The following is a 15484-nucleotide window of genomic DNA, read 5'->3' on the forward strand; positions in this document are numbered from 1 at the left end:
TCAGAGTAGTGCTTAAATGTTCAATGCTGCAGCAATAATACCAGTTATGAAGGGCTGTTTGTTTGTTATGACAAATATCAGTAACCACAGCTACAATTCCAGGCGATGTGCATATGTTTTTTTAATTCGATGCACTAGTCCACTAAATTACCCTTACTATGTCTTTCTTGCAAGAAGTGAAACTGGCTGCCTATACACTAAAAGTCACATGATATATTGTTGTTGCAAGACAAAAAAAGATTGATCCAAGCTCTGTTACTATTTGGCTGTCAAACAGAAGGCAGCTTTTACTTTCAATGATTTTTGTGCATTCCCATTGATGTGAGTTTAACATAAAATTCAATATTATTTAGTATCACAAGAGCTCGAGTTAGCTAAACATCAATAATAAATTCAAAGTTATTCTGAACAGACGGGTCCAAATATGAGTCTTGCCTGGGGCCCAAAAATCCTTACGAAGGCAGTGGGGGAGGTCACCACAACCAGAAAAGCTACCTTAGCTGAGAGCTATGACAGAGTGGCTGAATACAGAGCCTGCTGAACCAATGAAAGGCCAAATGAAAGGAGAAAAAAAGTGAAGAACAGGTTGCAGAATATATGCAGCAGGCTAAATGCTGAGCGAACACTAACAGCTTCAGAACCCAAGAATCCTGGGCACTCCAGATAGCTGCTCACTGAGCACTCAGTGAGGAAGGAGCCAAGCACTTAAAGAAACATTAGCGCAGGAAAAATAGATGAGCGAATTCAGGAAGCAACGCCCATACTCTTACACCAGCCCTCGAACTGTAACCAATGTTTGGAATAACAAACAAATGTTGACAAAGGCCGCAAAAAACCTAAATGAACGAGGTACATCAACAGAGCAGTTTCGCCTATGCAGTCCCACCCTTTCACTTTTCAGGCTGTGAAGCAAAGATAAAGGAGAGCTTAAAAGGAAAGTGCACGATACTGCAGTATACTACAGAGAGGAAATGTAATGTAAGTTAGAATGTGGAAAGGGGGAGCCATCACCAGTAGGATTGCAAAGAACATAGGGGTTCATGCCAAAAAGAAGTCAAGAGTAGACAATCTCAGTCAGTCTTCCAAAAATCTTTTTCAGTGAGTGGTGCCCTTAGAGGAGGTATGGTTATATAGTGGGGACTGGGCATGTCGTCATGTGATTTGTCTAGGCTCTCTGTGATAAAGTAAGGGAGAAAAGAAGGCTTATCCACAGATAAAGGGAAAAATGCTTCTTCTCAGACACATGGAGGGGTGTGAAATTGACTCTACCCCGAGAGACGTGTTAGGGCTGCATCATATTTCAATGTAGTCTACACCCCCATATATTCTGTGTGACTCATGTCAATAATAGGAATGGGAGTATAGCATATATAACGAGATAGCTGCAATTTAATACAGTTTATATGTGTGTTTAGAACCCATGCTGGCAGAATCGTGATTCTTCGTGCAAATGTTTGTACACAAGAAAAAGACACGAGAAATAGTGTGTGTTTAATAAATGGCAGTTCATGTGCTTAGAAACTCTGATTGAGTAATCGTGTTATGACAGTATTAACTAAAAGTACGTGTAGAGAAATTTATATTAATTTTTGTGTAAAGGAGTTCATTTAAATGTAACCCGGGCACTTGTTAATTTAGCCTAATTTATGGGCCGAAGAAGTGTGTGGATCAAGCTCATTTTTAGGTTTAGTCATCGAATTCTTTGCAAGAGTAACCTTGCATATAATTTGTGTTCCCACTGCAGGTGAATAAGGCTTCGTTAGCAGAAAGAAGAAGGTCTTTTTTCTCAGCATGCATAGTGAAGTGAGCTTTGATTGCTCCTGAGACGTGAGCCGGGAGCTTGCTTGAATGCCCATGATACTGCTCCGTTATTTGCTACATGTTGCACAGATATAGATTGCTGCTATTTGGATGCATTTTAGATCGACTCTTTTAATATTTTTAATATTTGGTTGGGTGGTGACTTTAGGCTTCATATTTGAGGAAAACTAGCGGGGAAATTGAGGTGCTCGTTTTCATGTGGTTAAAACACCTGAAGGGATTGAAAGGCGATTAGGCACTCACCCGGACGGCTGCCATCTTGAGTGGGCCAAGGTGAGCGCTCTAGCCTTTTCCCCGCCCCAGCACTTAAAAATCAGGCTGGCGCGACCGCGCTGCCTTGATTGCTCCTGAGGCATGAGCCGGGAGCTTGCTTGAATGCCCATGATACTGCTCCGTTATTTGCTCCATGTTGCACAGATATAGATTGCTGCTATTTGGATGAATTTTAGATCGACTCTTTTAATATTTTTAATATTTTGTTGGTTGGTGGCTTTAGGCTTCATATTTGAGGAAAACTAGTGGGGAAATCGAGGTGCTGGTTTTCATGTGGTTAAAACACCTGAAGGGAGGGAAAGGCGATTAGGCACTCACCCGGACGGCCGCCATCTAGTGTGGGCGAAGGTGAGCGCTCTAGCCTTTTTCCCGCCCCAGCACTTAAAAATCGGGCTGGCGAACGCCGAAGGCGTGCCAAAGACAATCCTGTCTGCGCCCGTCCGCGCCCGACCAGGCCCAGGGGCCACAACCCCATGTCATTTGCCGAGAGATATCCTCACCTACAGTGCTCTGACAATATGGAGCCTGGCAGGCACCATGGACCTAAAATGCTTGCACTCAATAGACACTGCAACCGGATTGACCGGCTGCTCCCAATGCCACTTCACGTTCCAAACAGTAAAGGGAGCCGCCCAGTCCCCTGGCCCTCCCCTAAAATGTTATCTATTGGATTGCCGCTCGATGGCCAAACACACAACTGAACTTCAAATGTTATTAGAAGACCTCAGCCTGGACGCATTATTCCTTACTGAAACTTGGCTCCAGGCTGAGTCAGACCTAGTTGTCACGCAAACTCTTCCCCCAGGTTACCTACTCCTAAGAGCGGATCACAAAACTGGAAGAGGGGGAGGGTTAGCGATAATCTACAAGGACCAGTTCAAATGCCGATCCTCCACAGAGGACCTCCCGGACTGCAAAAATATGAACTTTTCATCAAAATTCTCGCCCACTAACACGTTCTCTGGCCTGCTGCTTTATCGCCCCCCAGCACCCCCGGCCAATTTATGAATACACTCCCAACTATGGCCGCCAATTTAGCACTTTCCCCATCCAACTACACGATCCTAGGTGATCTCAATATTCACTTTGATAACCCCGCTGATAACATGGCCAACAAGGGGCGGAGCTAGCCGGCGTCTATGGCGGACGCGTAAGAGCAGAGCTCCGCGTCGGCGCCAACTATTATCCGACAAAGATCCTCGTTCAGCAAAGAAATCCCAGCGAAAACGGCAGGAATTGTCGACCCTGCTCCTTCCGCAACTCCACCCAAAGTTTGGGGTCGCTGCACGCTCGGACACACCATTTTTCATCGGCTGCGAGGTGGCGAGAGACCAGGCCGCGATCCCCGACCTCGCTTGAGAGCCGAGACTGAGTTGCGTGACCCGACGTGCGGCCACGCGGACAAGCTGACCTAGACCCCTCCGGGTCCCAGCGGAGGCGGACCCCCAGACTCCACGCCACCTCATCGACACAGAGAGTCACCAGCTGGTGGGGGCTCCCGGAGCCGTGAGACCCCGAAAAACCCTGGGCTAACCGCGGAGAAGGCGGTGAGCCACGTGGCACAGGTCGGGGCCTGACGAGGCGCCATCACCCAGGTCCCGTCGACGAGCGAACCCCTCAAGCCCTGAGCAGGAGAGCGGCTAGGTACCAACCCAGCCGGCACCCCGGGCGGAGCCCGCCACGCTCCCCCGACACAGCGGCATACCCACGTCCATTGCCGCAACGAACCGCACCCAACGGGGGCAGCGCACTGATCACCCGCTGCACCCCCCTCCGTAGTGCGGACTTTCGGCTGTCTGGGAAGCGTGGCAATGGTGAAGGGGGACAGGACCCAGTCGAAGCTGTCGTTCGACCAGCGCCGCCAGAAGGAACCAGGCCCTCCGGCCTCCCAGTCGCCAGGAGCGACCAACGACCCGGGTTCCTCGCTCTGCGCGGAAATAAAAGGCATGCTCACTACTATGGAGAAGGGCCTGCAGGAAGGGATGTCGGCCATTGGCAACAAGATCGACGCCCTGGCGTATTGCATGGACCGCATGACGGAGAGGGTGGATAAACATGCGGAACGACTCGACATGGCAGAACGCAGACTGACCGAGGCTGAAGAGGCGCAAACGGAGTGGGACGCTGACCGAAAGCAGTTTGGCCGCCTGCTTCAGGTGATACAGGAAAAGTCGGAGGACTTGGAGGCGCGCTCAAGGCGATCCAACATACGAATAACGGGTGTGGCCGAGACGACCCAAACGGGTAAGATGGAACTTTTTGTCGAAAAACTACTTAAGACACTCTTGGGAGACGACACCTTTTCCCCAATGTTCATTGTGGAGCGCGCCCATCGCACCCTTGGATCTAGACCACCCCCAGGCGCAAACCCCAGGCCGATAATTGCGAAATTATTGAACTACAGAGACAGGGACGCGCCGCTCCGTGCGGCCCGCGAGAAGGGGTCACTGCAACACGAGGGGATGAACATATCTTTATACCCTGATTTCACCACCAAAGTGCAGGAAGAACGATGGCGATTTGTCCCGTACAAGCAACAATTGAGGGACCTTGGCCTGGACTACGCCATGTTATACCCAGCGCGGCTGCGCATTAACCGACAGGGGCACTCACACTTCTTCACGGATCCCAAAGAACTGCAAAAATCCTTGAAGGTGTGGATGAGGGAGAACAGAGGGAGTTCAGAAACGCGTGCAGCGGAACAATCAGGCGCGGAGGACCTGGAGGAACAGGACTGAGGAGCGAGAGCACTCTTATGGACACACCGGCAGGCCGCTACTTCGGGGGCACACATGGCGCCACTCCGCTTTGACACGATACGCTCTCCCCGCTCAGTCTGAATTGTGGAATATCTAGGCCCCCTGAGCGCCCTAGAGGGGGTGAGACCTGAATGATTCGGCTGGGTGCCCCTGGGCCCTCGCACTTGCGGCACACTGCAACCCTGGATGGGCTCATCTGCCCTGGAACCGGACACGATACAGGTCAGAGGCGGCTGGAGGGGCGGGAGGGGGGGCTCGGACGGAGAGCCGGACCTTGTTAGGCACTCCTTGCTTGCTGAGCTTTGCCTCTAAGGCGCTGGCGTGAGGGCTATGTATGAACATTGTACGGAAGTCCAGGTGGGACAGTGGACGACGGACAGAACGAGTAGGCTACCTCTGCCCCAGCGCTGCCAGCAGTGACGGCTCAGATTGAGCCAGTTTGAGGTGTTATTGAATGGGATTGCTAGAGGGTGGGGGGGGGACACGGGGGATTCGGTCACACCAGGTTGGGGTCGGTTGACTGTGGGAGGTGGGTGGGGATTCTTGTTCTGGAGTTCGGAATGTTCGGGGGGGGTCACAACGGTGTTCTGCTATGTTCCATGCCCTGGTGGGGACTGGTGGTGGGGGCACATGTGGGAGGGCGGGGTGTGTACTGCTGGTGCTCATTAGATGTTGCCGCTTTCCTAATGGCTGAAACGATACTAGGGGACCCACTGCTTAACACTGAAACCCTAACTGCGTTGACATGGAATGTAAGGGGTTTGAACGACTACCGGAAACTCCGCAAGGTGCTGCACTACCTCCAAAGACACCATGTGGACCTGGCTCTGCTACAGGAGACACACCTACCCAACACCAGTAAAATGCTCACACATAGAGGTCTTCAGGGTAACTCCACTTATGCGGGCCTCACCTCACACGCTAGGGGAGTGCTCACGTGGGTAAATCCTAAATCTAAACTTTCACTCAAGCTACTCAGAGCGGACCCGGAGGGCCGATTCGTGTTAAGCAAATGCACGGGTAAGGGACATAATCTCCTGATCATGAATGTGTATGGCCCGAATTATGACTCCCCAGATTTTTATGCGGAGCTGGCAGGGCACTGTGCTGAATGGCCCACAGATAAACTGCTTTGGGGGGGGGGACTTTAATTTCACCTTTAGCCCTGAACTTGATAGGTCGGGGGGGCCCCCCAGGCGTCCGGCAGCAGCTGCGCAGCAAATGCAAGCCGAAATGGTGAGACTGGGGCTGGCGGATGTCTGGAGGGAGAGGCATAGCGCGAGGGGGGGTTACACACACTACTCAGCGTACCACAACCTCCACACTAGGATTGACTATTGGCTTTCCCCTATTACTCTACTGGCGATGGTGAGGGACTGCAGAGTGCTCCCGCGGACGCTGTCTGACCACTCCCCCATACTACTGGTTCTGAACACACCACAACCTAGAATCCCCCCGTTCACGTGGCGCTTCCCACCGTACTCTCTGTTAGATGAGGCATTCCGGGCGGAACTAGGGGAGGACATAGACACGTTCTTTTCTAATAACGTAGGCACAGTGGATAGCTTCGGGACGGTTTGGGAAACATTTAAAGTCTATGTTAGGGGTGTCGTCATGGCCAAGCATTCCAGTGTCCTTAGGGCTATCAGGAGTAGACTGTCACTGCTCGAGGGGCGCATTGCGGATTGCGAACGCCAACGACTGACGGACCCGTCCCCGGAGGGTGATGAGACGCTGCGGGGGCTCCTGACAGAGTTCCACGAGGAGGCGGACAGAGAGGTCAGACACCTAGGGAAATACGCAACGGCCCGCGCATACGGTGAGGGCGACCGGCCGGGTTCTCTGCTAGCCAGGATTATGAAGGGCGCCAGGCGACGCCAGGGTGTCACTGAATTGCGCTCTGCGGATGGGGAGACACTGACATCGCAGGGAGATATACTGGCGGAATTTAAAGGATTCTACCAAGACCTGTACACCAGCAAGATCTCGGGCGTGGAGAGCCACATAGACAATTACTTAGACTACATCAAAATGCCGTTCTTAGAGAATTGGCAGAGGGAATTCCTGATGTCCCCTATACTCTGAGAGGAGATTGCGGACGCCCCAGACAGCATGAGGTCAGGAAGTGTGCCCGGAATCGATGGATTGACCGTCGCCTTTTATAAGGCGTACAAGGACAAGCTGCTCCCCTATCTCTCCACCCTCTTTGATGAAATCTGCGAGTATGGTGCGATGCCCCCTTCTATGAGAGAAGCACTCATAGTGACGATTTTGAAACCTGGCAAGCCGCCTGACCTCCCGGGGTCCTACCGCCCCTTGTCCCTTATCAACGTCGATGCGAAGCTGTACGCTAAGGTACTGGCAAACAGACTAGCGCTCGTCGCCCCAGAATTAGTTGCCCCAGAACAGGCGGGTTTCATCCCGGCCAGAAACCTCACGTACAACATCAGAACGGTTATGGGAGCCATCCAACACACCAAACATGACACCAAGGCAGTCGCTGTCTTCTTAGATATGGAGAAGGCGTTTGACTCCGTGGAGTGGACGTTCATGCGCAAAGTCCTCAGGAAACTGGGGCTGGGGGACCTTTTCCTCCAACTCCTCGGCGCACTTTATCACCAACCCACTGCGAGAGTTCGGCTGGGTGACGCAGTTTCGGAGGCGTTCACTGTGAGCCGAGGCACGAGACAGGGCTGCCCCCTCTCGCCGCTGCTGTACGCGCTGGTCGCGGAACCGCTGGCTTGCGCGATGCGGGAATACCACTCCTACGAAGCCATCAGCTACCCTACCTACAAGATCGGTATCTCCACATATGCGGACGACACGTTGTTGTACGTCAGGGACCCGGTGAACAACCTCTCATCGGTCCTGCGGGAGGTGGTACGGTTTGGGGCCCTTTCGGGACTGAAGGTGAACTGGCCAAAGTCAGTGGCATTCCCTCTGACCCCTGTTACCGAACCCTTCGAGATGGACTATCCACTACAATGGTCCACGGACCCGGTCAGATACCTGGGTATAAAGATACACACGGATCCAGACATAGTGTTACGCGAAAACTACGGGGTTGCCTATAGTAAACTAGTTGATGATGTTGAGCTCTGGATTAAGCTTCCGCTATCTTTAATGGGCCGCATCGCCTTGATGAAGATGGTGGTCCTCCCGAGATTTTTGTTCCTCTTTAATAACCTCCCGATTGTCCTCTCCAGGGCTTTCTTCACGACCTTAAACAAACTCCTTATCAGGCTCGCCTGGGCCGGGAAACAACCTAGAATCCAATGGAAGGTGCTCCAGCTCCCATACGAGCAAGGGGGACTGGCTGCCCCAGATCTGGAACGTTACTATAGGATAGCGCAGGCCTCCCACCTCCATACCTGGATACACGGCGACCCGGATATCCCGCATGTGATTCTGGAGCGCCTTTTCGCGGCCCCTACTCCACTCCCGGCGACTATCTGTAGCCCTGGCGACCGCAGAGTAGGCACACTGGATTCCATCCGGTCCACTAACCACGCTTGGAACTCCATAATGCAGAGGCAAGATAAGATACTACTGTACGCTCCTAATATGCCGATACATTGGGCCCTTTGGCTTCCTACTTTGGCGGAACCTGGTGTACACAGAACCCTAGCTGATCTAGGGGCGCACAAGCTGGGGGACCTTTTCCAACATGGCAAAGTTAAGACGTGGGACCAGCTGGTGCGGGGGGCTTGACCGCCCCTCCCTGCTCCATCGCTTCCAGTATCACAGGGTGCGCTGCGCCCTTCTGGACTTTCTAGGCCCCGATATGGAGGAACCACCTGCGATACCAGAGCTAGAGTATGTCATTCACACAGAGTCCCCGAAGAAGCTTACTTCTAAGCTTTACAATATGGGACACGCTCACACGGCATTGCAGTACACGAGGGCGCGACTGGCCTGGCAGACCGATTTAGACATGCACATTGATGATGGAATGTGGACGTACTGCTGCGCCGCCACCAGGCGGATCTCGCTGAATGGGAAACACCGCCTTCTTCACTTTAAATTCCTGCAACGAGTATATTATACACCTGAAAGATTGCATTGCTATGGGCTTCGCGACTCACCCCGTTGCGAGAGATGCCGCGCCCCAGTAGCGGACTTCATGCACGTGGCCTGGCTATGTCTGGGAATCAGTAAATTCTGGACGACTATATTCACGGAAATAAGCAAAATTACGGGGCAGGAACTGGACACTGACCCGGCACTCGCTCTGCTGGGCTATGCGAGGAATGTGCCGGCGCCGGTGCGTAAACTGGTCAGCATGGGCATACTACTTGCCAAACGGGTCGTGGCCTCCTGTTGGATGAAGGGACCGCTCCCGACTCTAAAGCGGTGGACTAACGACATGCTGTACTGTAACACGCAGGCGGAGACTTATAGCGAATTGCTCCCTCCCCGCAGCCGCCCCAAAAACTTCTGGGAGCTCTATCGCACCTATCTCTACTCCAGGATGGACGATGACGACTTGGCCTCGGGAGGGGATGTGGGCCAGGAGGGTGCAGCGAACATAGATCCCCCCTGATTCCAGCGGCAGTACCGCTTGCTAGACAGCCCTGCAAAGCTAGGTAGACGTTCAGCCATTCCCAGCCTTACGGGATCATACACACACCTGGGCACTCAGCAGGAATGCACACCACCACACCACACAACACTCCAACAGATTGCACCTTACACCACAGGGAACATGCAGACTAGGGACCGGTTACGAGGGGATGGGGTTCGGGGTTGGGTTGTTAGTTTGGAGAAAACATAACATTTTACAGATATGTCTGACTATACATAGTGCACGATGCAATACTACTGTCATTCCATGTTGGGACCTTCACCGACCGGCCTGTACACTGGACAATTCCAAGCTGGGAGCTTCTTCTTGGTGCCCTCGTTGTAAACACTACTGTCTCATTGGTAAGAAGACCTGGCCTACCGCCGGCCCGAGAAGGGATGTAGGTGAAGGGCCCTGTATGCATTGTAATGTGCTATTGTTTGATAAATAAATAAAAAAAAAAAAAAAGATAACATGGCCAACAAACTCATATCCAATTTATCAGCCCTACAAATCACCCTGCAAGGTTCCGCTCTTACTCACTTAAAAGGGCATCTTCTGGACGCCGTGTTTAGTAATTCATGGCTTCTCCAGAGTGACACTCCTGTCCCCCTCCCTTGGACCGACCACGCACTAATCCCAATCACCTGGATCATCCCAGTCAGCACTTCCCCTTCGAACAACTCAAAGACACACAACAGGAAATGGTTGAACCTCTCCGATAGTCAGTGGTCCAACCTTCTAGAGAATACCCTACCACCCTCTAGCCCAGATCCAGAGAGAGCCAATATCAACTTCAACCTCTGGATTCAAAATTCCTTAGACACGCTAGCCCCCATAAGATCTACCCATAAAAGTTCGAACCGGAGCTCTGCACCGTGGTTTTCTATAAAATTAAAAGAGCTCAAACAAAACTGTAGGAAGCTAGAAAGGAGTTGGAGATAGAATACCACAGAAGAAAGCAATTCAAGCTACCGAGAGGCAATAAGGAAATATAAGGAAGAAATAAAAATCGCACAAACCTCCTTCTATGAAGAAAAGATTTGCGCTGCGGCAAACTCCCCCAAAGAGATTTTCCGGATAGCCAAATCCCTGATCACCATACCCCAAACAATCCCCAATCAGGAAGATGCACTCCCTAGGTGCAACAGTCTCGCAGAATTCTTTTACCAAAAAATAGAACTCATTGCCCGCTCCTTTCCTCCATTCCAGGACGCATTTGGAGAGACCGACTCTAGGAGCCCTCCCCCCTTTCATCGCTGTTCCCTTGCAGAGTTCCCCTTATTAGATGAGGATTCCTTGAAAGCAATCACACCCAAAGTGACCTCGGGTTCTCCACTTGACCCCGCCCCTTCTTGTTTCTGTCCTTTAGTCGCCACTATCAGAAGCCCTGTCATCCTGACCACTATAAATGCCTCCATCTCTGCTAGCACAGTTCCTCTCGCTTGGAAACGCGCCCAGGTAAAGGCCCTGCTGAAAAAACCTAGCCTGGATCCCACTAACCTGTCAAACTACCGACCCATATCCCTCCTCCCCTGGCTAAGTAAGATAACAGAGAAACACATAAACTCCATCCTAGCGCAATACCTAGAACTCAACAACTTACTCAACATATATTAAACAGGTTTCCGGCCACGACTAGGGACAGAAACGGCCCTCCTGGCCGTGACTGAAGAAGCCCGAAGACTTGTAGACCAGGGTGGCTCAGCAGCTATCATCCTGTTGGACCTCAGTGCCACCTTCGACACTGTGGACCACACGATCCTGCTGAGCCGGCTGGAAAGTCTAGGAGTGATTAACTCAGCTCTCTCCTGGCTTCAATCATTCCTTAAAGACCGGGTCTTTCAGGTGTTCGAAAGTAATGCCTTCGCTGACTGCTGGTCGCTCGGCTGTGGGGTACCCTCGGGTTCCTCCTTGAGCCCCACACTTTTTAATACGTATATGGCACCACTAGCAGAAGTAGTTTTACCTTTCGGAATACAAATAATTACCTACGCTGATGACACCCAACTGGTGGTATCCCTGAACCACCCAGAGGGCTCATCATGCTCCCTCAGCAGCTGCCTAGAGGCTGTAGCCGACTGGATGAAACTCTCCCATCTAAAACTAAACAGCGATAAGACCGAGCTTATGTTTTTAGGAAATCCTCCATCACCCCTTTCATCACAGTTATGGCCCGACCTGTCTGAACCCAATGCCCATTCCTAAACAGCAGATTAAGAGCTTAGGCATATGGCTTGACAGCTCCCTTGGTTTCGGCCACCAGCGAATTATGCTAGCAGCTACCTGCTACGGCCTGCTTAGGATGCTCAGGAAAGTTCTGCCCCTGCTTCCTTTCAATGCCAGAAGGATTATGGTACAGGCCCTAATTTTGTCACACCTTGACTATGGGAACGCACTGTACCTGGGTGCCCCACAGTCAACCCTTCAAAAACTCCAGGTGTCACAGAACAGAGACACTCGGCTAAACCCGCCCTGAGGACACTGCGCTAGCTCCCCATCCGGGCCAGAATCCAGTTCAAATCTCTGTGTCTTGCCCATAGAGCCATGTGGAAAACAGGTCCACCCATCACATGGTCCCTTATTACACCGTACCAACTCTCAAGAAACCTCCGGTCCAGCTCAGCCTTTCTTGCTACCACCAGGAAAATCCGCCGGGCCAAGTGGGGTGGCCGCTTCTTTTATCTGAACGCATCAAATCTATGGAATTCCATGCCTCCCCTTCTGCGCAGCGAACCCAGCATTCTGACTTTTCGCAGGCTCCTGAAGACTCACCTTTTCTGCAATGTCCCTTAAATCACTCTGCGAATCTCAAGCAATCCACAAGCACGCGCTATGAGGCCTTAGGTTAGAATGCGCTATACAAATACAATTTCCTTCATTCATTCATTCAGATATGGGAAGCTTCACCTGGTACAAAAAGAGAGATAGATGGGAGGAAAGTTCTGATGCGAGAAGGAGACGGGACCAGGATCCCGATTCATGAGGATAACAAGATCGCGTAAAGAAACTTGTTTATAATGGTTGGATGGAAAATTAGAAGATGGATTTATGGGACGTAATTCTGTTTCCTCATTACTTATATTGCTATTATAGAAGTAGTGTTTTTCTTTTTGGTATATAGTGTGAACTGCTTTTGGTGGTTTGGCTTCATCTTATTTGCCTTGTATACTTCTATACTATTATGCTTAGACTAGTTTATATTAAGTTATTTTTTTATTTAAATCTGGAATAAAGCTGTTATAGTTAGCTTGTGTGACTTCCCTGCTTCTCAGCTGGTGTGGGTCTATGGAATGCCTGACGACATCATAGTATCTTGGGTGCCTGGCTTGTGTGTGGAGTGGCAGGCGATGGCAGGCAGGCTGAGCGGCAGGGAGGCCGCTCCTGTTGGGGTCTTTGTCATCTTTTACTTATCTACTTGAAACTTAACTTGCAACTAAACTTTATTAAATCCAGCGTGTTATATAAACCTTGTTTATTTTCATTGTATATTTTGAGGGTTCTTCACATTTCCTTCCTCCACTTCTGAATTGTTGTTTCCCCAAGGAAGGGGGATATGTTATAGTTAGCTTGTGTGACTTCCCTGCTGCTCAGCTGGTGTGGATCTAGGGAATGCCTGATGACATCATAGTATCTTGGGTGCCTGGCTTGTGTGTGGAGTGGCAGTTGATGGCAGGCAGGCGGAGCGGCAGGGAGGCCGCTCCTGGTGGGGTCTTTATCATCTTTTACTTATCAACTTGAAACTTAAGTTGCATCTAAGCTTTATTAAATCCAGTGTGCTATATAAACCTGGCTCAATGACTTCTTTAATTACAACAAAAGCTTTCTAACTTGAGGCTTGATTTCGAACTGAGTTATTGTGTACCCACATTGGCTACACTGTATTTGGCTATTGTTTAAGATATTATTCTCCTGACCCCGTCAAGTCGCACAAAAAGACTGTTGGATAAGTGTTATTGCGGGTCCAGTAGTCATCACATATGCTGTAGAATTTCTGGGGTTAGCCTTTCTTACCTCTGTGAGCAGTGGAGTGAGGAAGACAGGTTCGGTGGTAATGAATGTTTCGGCTTTTTTTTGCTGAAACCCAATATCTATGAACTAAGATTATTTCTCATAGTCTATGTTTTAAACTAAAAACAATGACAATGAAGGTCCAACCAATTCGATCGTGAAATTATCTGAAAACTCCTTCTCCATATACACACATTTGAAATTGTCTAGCTCTTGTTTGTCCTTAGTGAAAGCGGTTAGAAGACGGGGGAAAAAGCTGCTGCAAGACAAACGAAAAACAGCTTCGCCAAGAAACCAACGGCCATCGCTTTCATTGGCACTCATGGCAAGCCCATTCTTCACAGCAAGAGCAACGGCTCTCGCTGGAACATTGCCACTGAACTTTTTCCAGTTTACCTCAGCAGGAGTGCTAATAGCAAGTGTACGCCAGTCTGTTTGGGCTGTTGGCCTGTTGCCAATAGAACGGCGGCATTAGAAGAAGGGTCTGAGTCAAGCATTTCTGGGGCTGCCTTTCACCGTGTGGGCTTAGCCGTTGAGTCGTTTGAAGAGGTCCTTTGTGCAATCGCCGGTTGAGTTCAACTGCTCGGGTCTGTTCTGCTGTGAATGAAATAAAAAGATCAAGCTGGTATTGGCGGTTGTTGAGCGCGCGCCGTGTCACACTTTACCACGCGCTGCTGCCGGCAGCTGGCCGCCAATCAAAGAGTGGGAGGAAGGGTCCACGCTCAGTCACGAAGACTGAACGGCACCAGCATTTTCAGACGCAAACCTGACCAAGTGACAAATAACGACAACAAACAGAGGGCTGCTGGATGTTTTTGGAAATTAGAGCCGTTTATTTTTACCCTTAATTAGCTCAATTAACGAGATCATATTTCTTGTGTATAACCAGTTCGGGTAAAACGCAAAATCTCCACTAAAATAATGCAATGGTATAGTGTTATGCTAAAACATAGGAGATATGTCATTTTTCTCGATTAGAGGGATTCATAGCTCTGACTATACCACAATGAGGTGTACAGTGATCACACATGCTAATCAGCTCGTGTCTTTCGATGACCGTTTGTAGTTTTGCACTGACAGGGAGCATTTGCGTTTCACACTGAAGAAATCACAATAATGACCATCACGTCACCTTTGGTAGTTAAGATGGGCCATTGTACGTCTTAGATAATCTTTACTGGAAGTTTGAAAATGAAGCGCGCTGATAAACTTTTGCGGGTACGGCACCAGGAAGAAACAGGCATCTATTAAAACTAGACCTTTTCGAAAGGAAACGTGCAAACACCCAGGCGTGACAAGTAACCTTCATATTAAACGCCTTTCTCTTGGTTTACCTTTCATACCATGGTTAGAGCTGTCAAGGAGCAAATAATAAAAGGTGTAATTTTGGATATGCGGTCTTTATACATTTTACATGCTTCCCTGGTTCAGTGAACAAGTAATGGAGGAGGAGTGTCACATGTGCCTTCATGCAATACACTCAGATTTGTCAATATCCCTCTTACTAAGGTCACCGTCTACACGTTGTATATTTTATTATGGTACAGTAGTACAGTACTAAATGTGCCTTTTTTCCCCTTCAAATGCTGTTAATCTATTACATATATCACTTTAGCTCAGTCCACCATGACTTGGAATGGTCCATTTTGTGGAGTGAAATTAACATAGATGCGCATATAGAAAGTGAGGCATGAAAACCCGTTTCACTAATTATAGGTTTTTAGACTCTTCGTAATCTCTGGTTTTACCTTTGCCGTCCATAAAATAACGCTGTCCTTTATTAAGTCATTGACATTTGCAAAATTCTGTCTTTTTTCTGTTCCCTCCTGTTACACCGCAGTTTCACCATGACAACTGCATTTCACCTTCTACACATTGCCTGTTTTTACAACCAAATCGAAGTGGTCGCCCTGTCCCTTAGGTCTCTCCACACACCTCAAATGATCTCTGCCCACTATGTGGGCTCTCACTAGATTCATGACTTCCAATAGCGAAAGTACTATACAAATGGCAGCTTACGGTTAGACGCTCCTATCCCTTTGAAAAGTACTGACCA

This window comes from Lissotriton vulgaris, chromosome 3_1 (assembly GCF_964263255.1).
Source record: "Lissotriton vulgaris chromosome 3_1, aLisVul1.2, whole genome shotgun sequence".
Lineage (NCBI taxonomy): Eukaryota > Metazoa > Chordata > Amphibia > Caudata > Salamandridae > Lissotriton > Lissotriton vulgaris.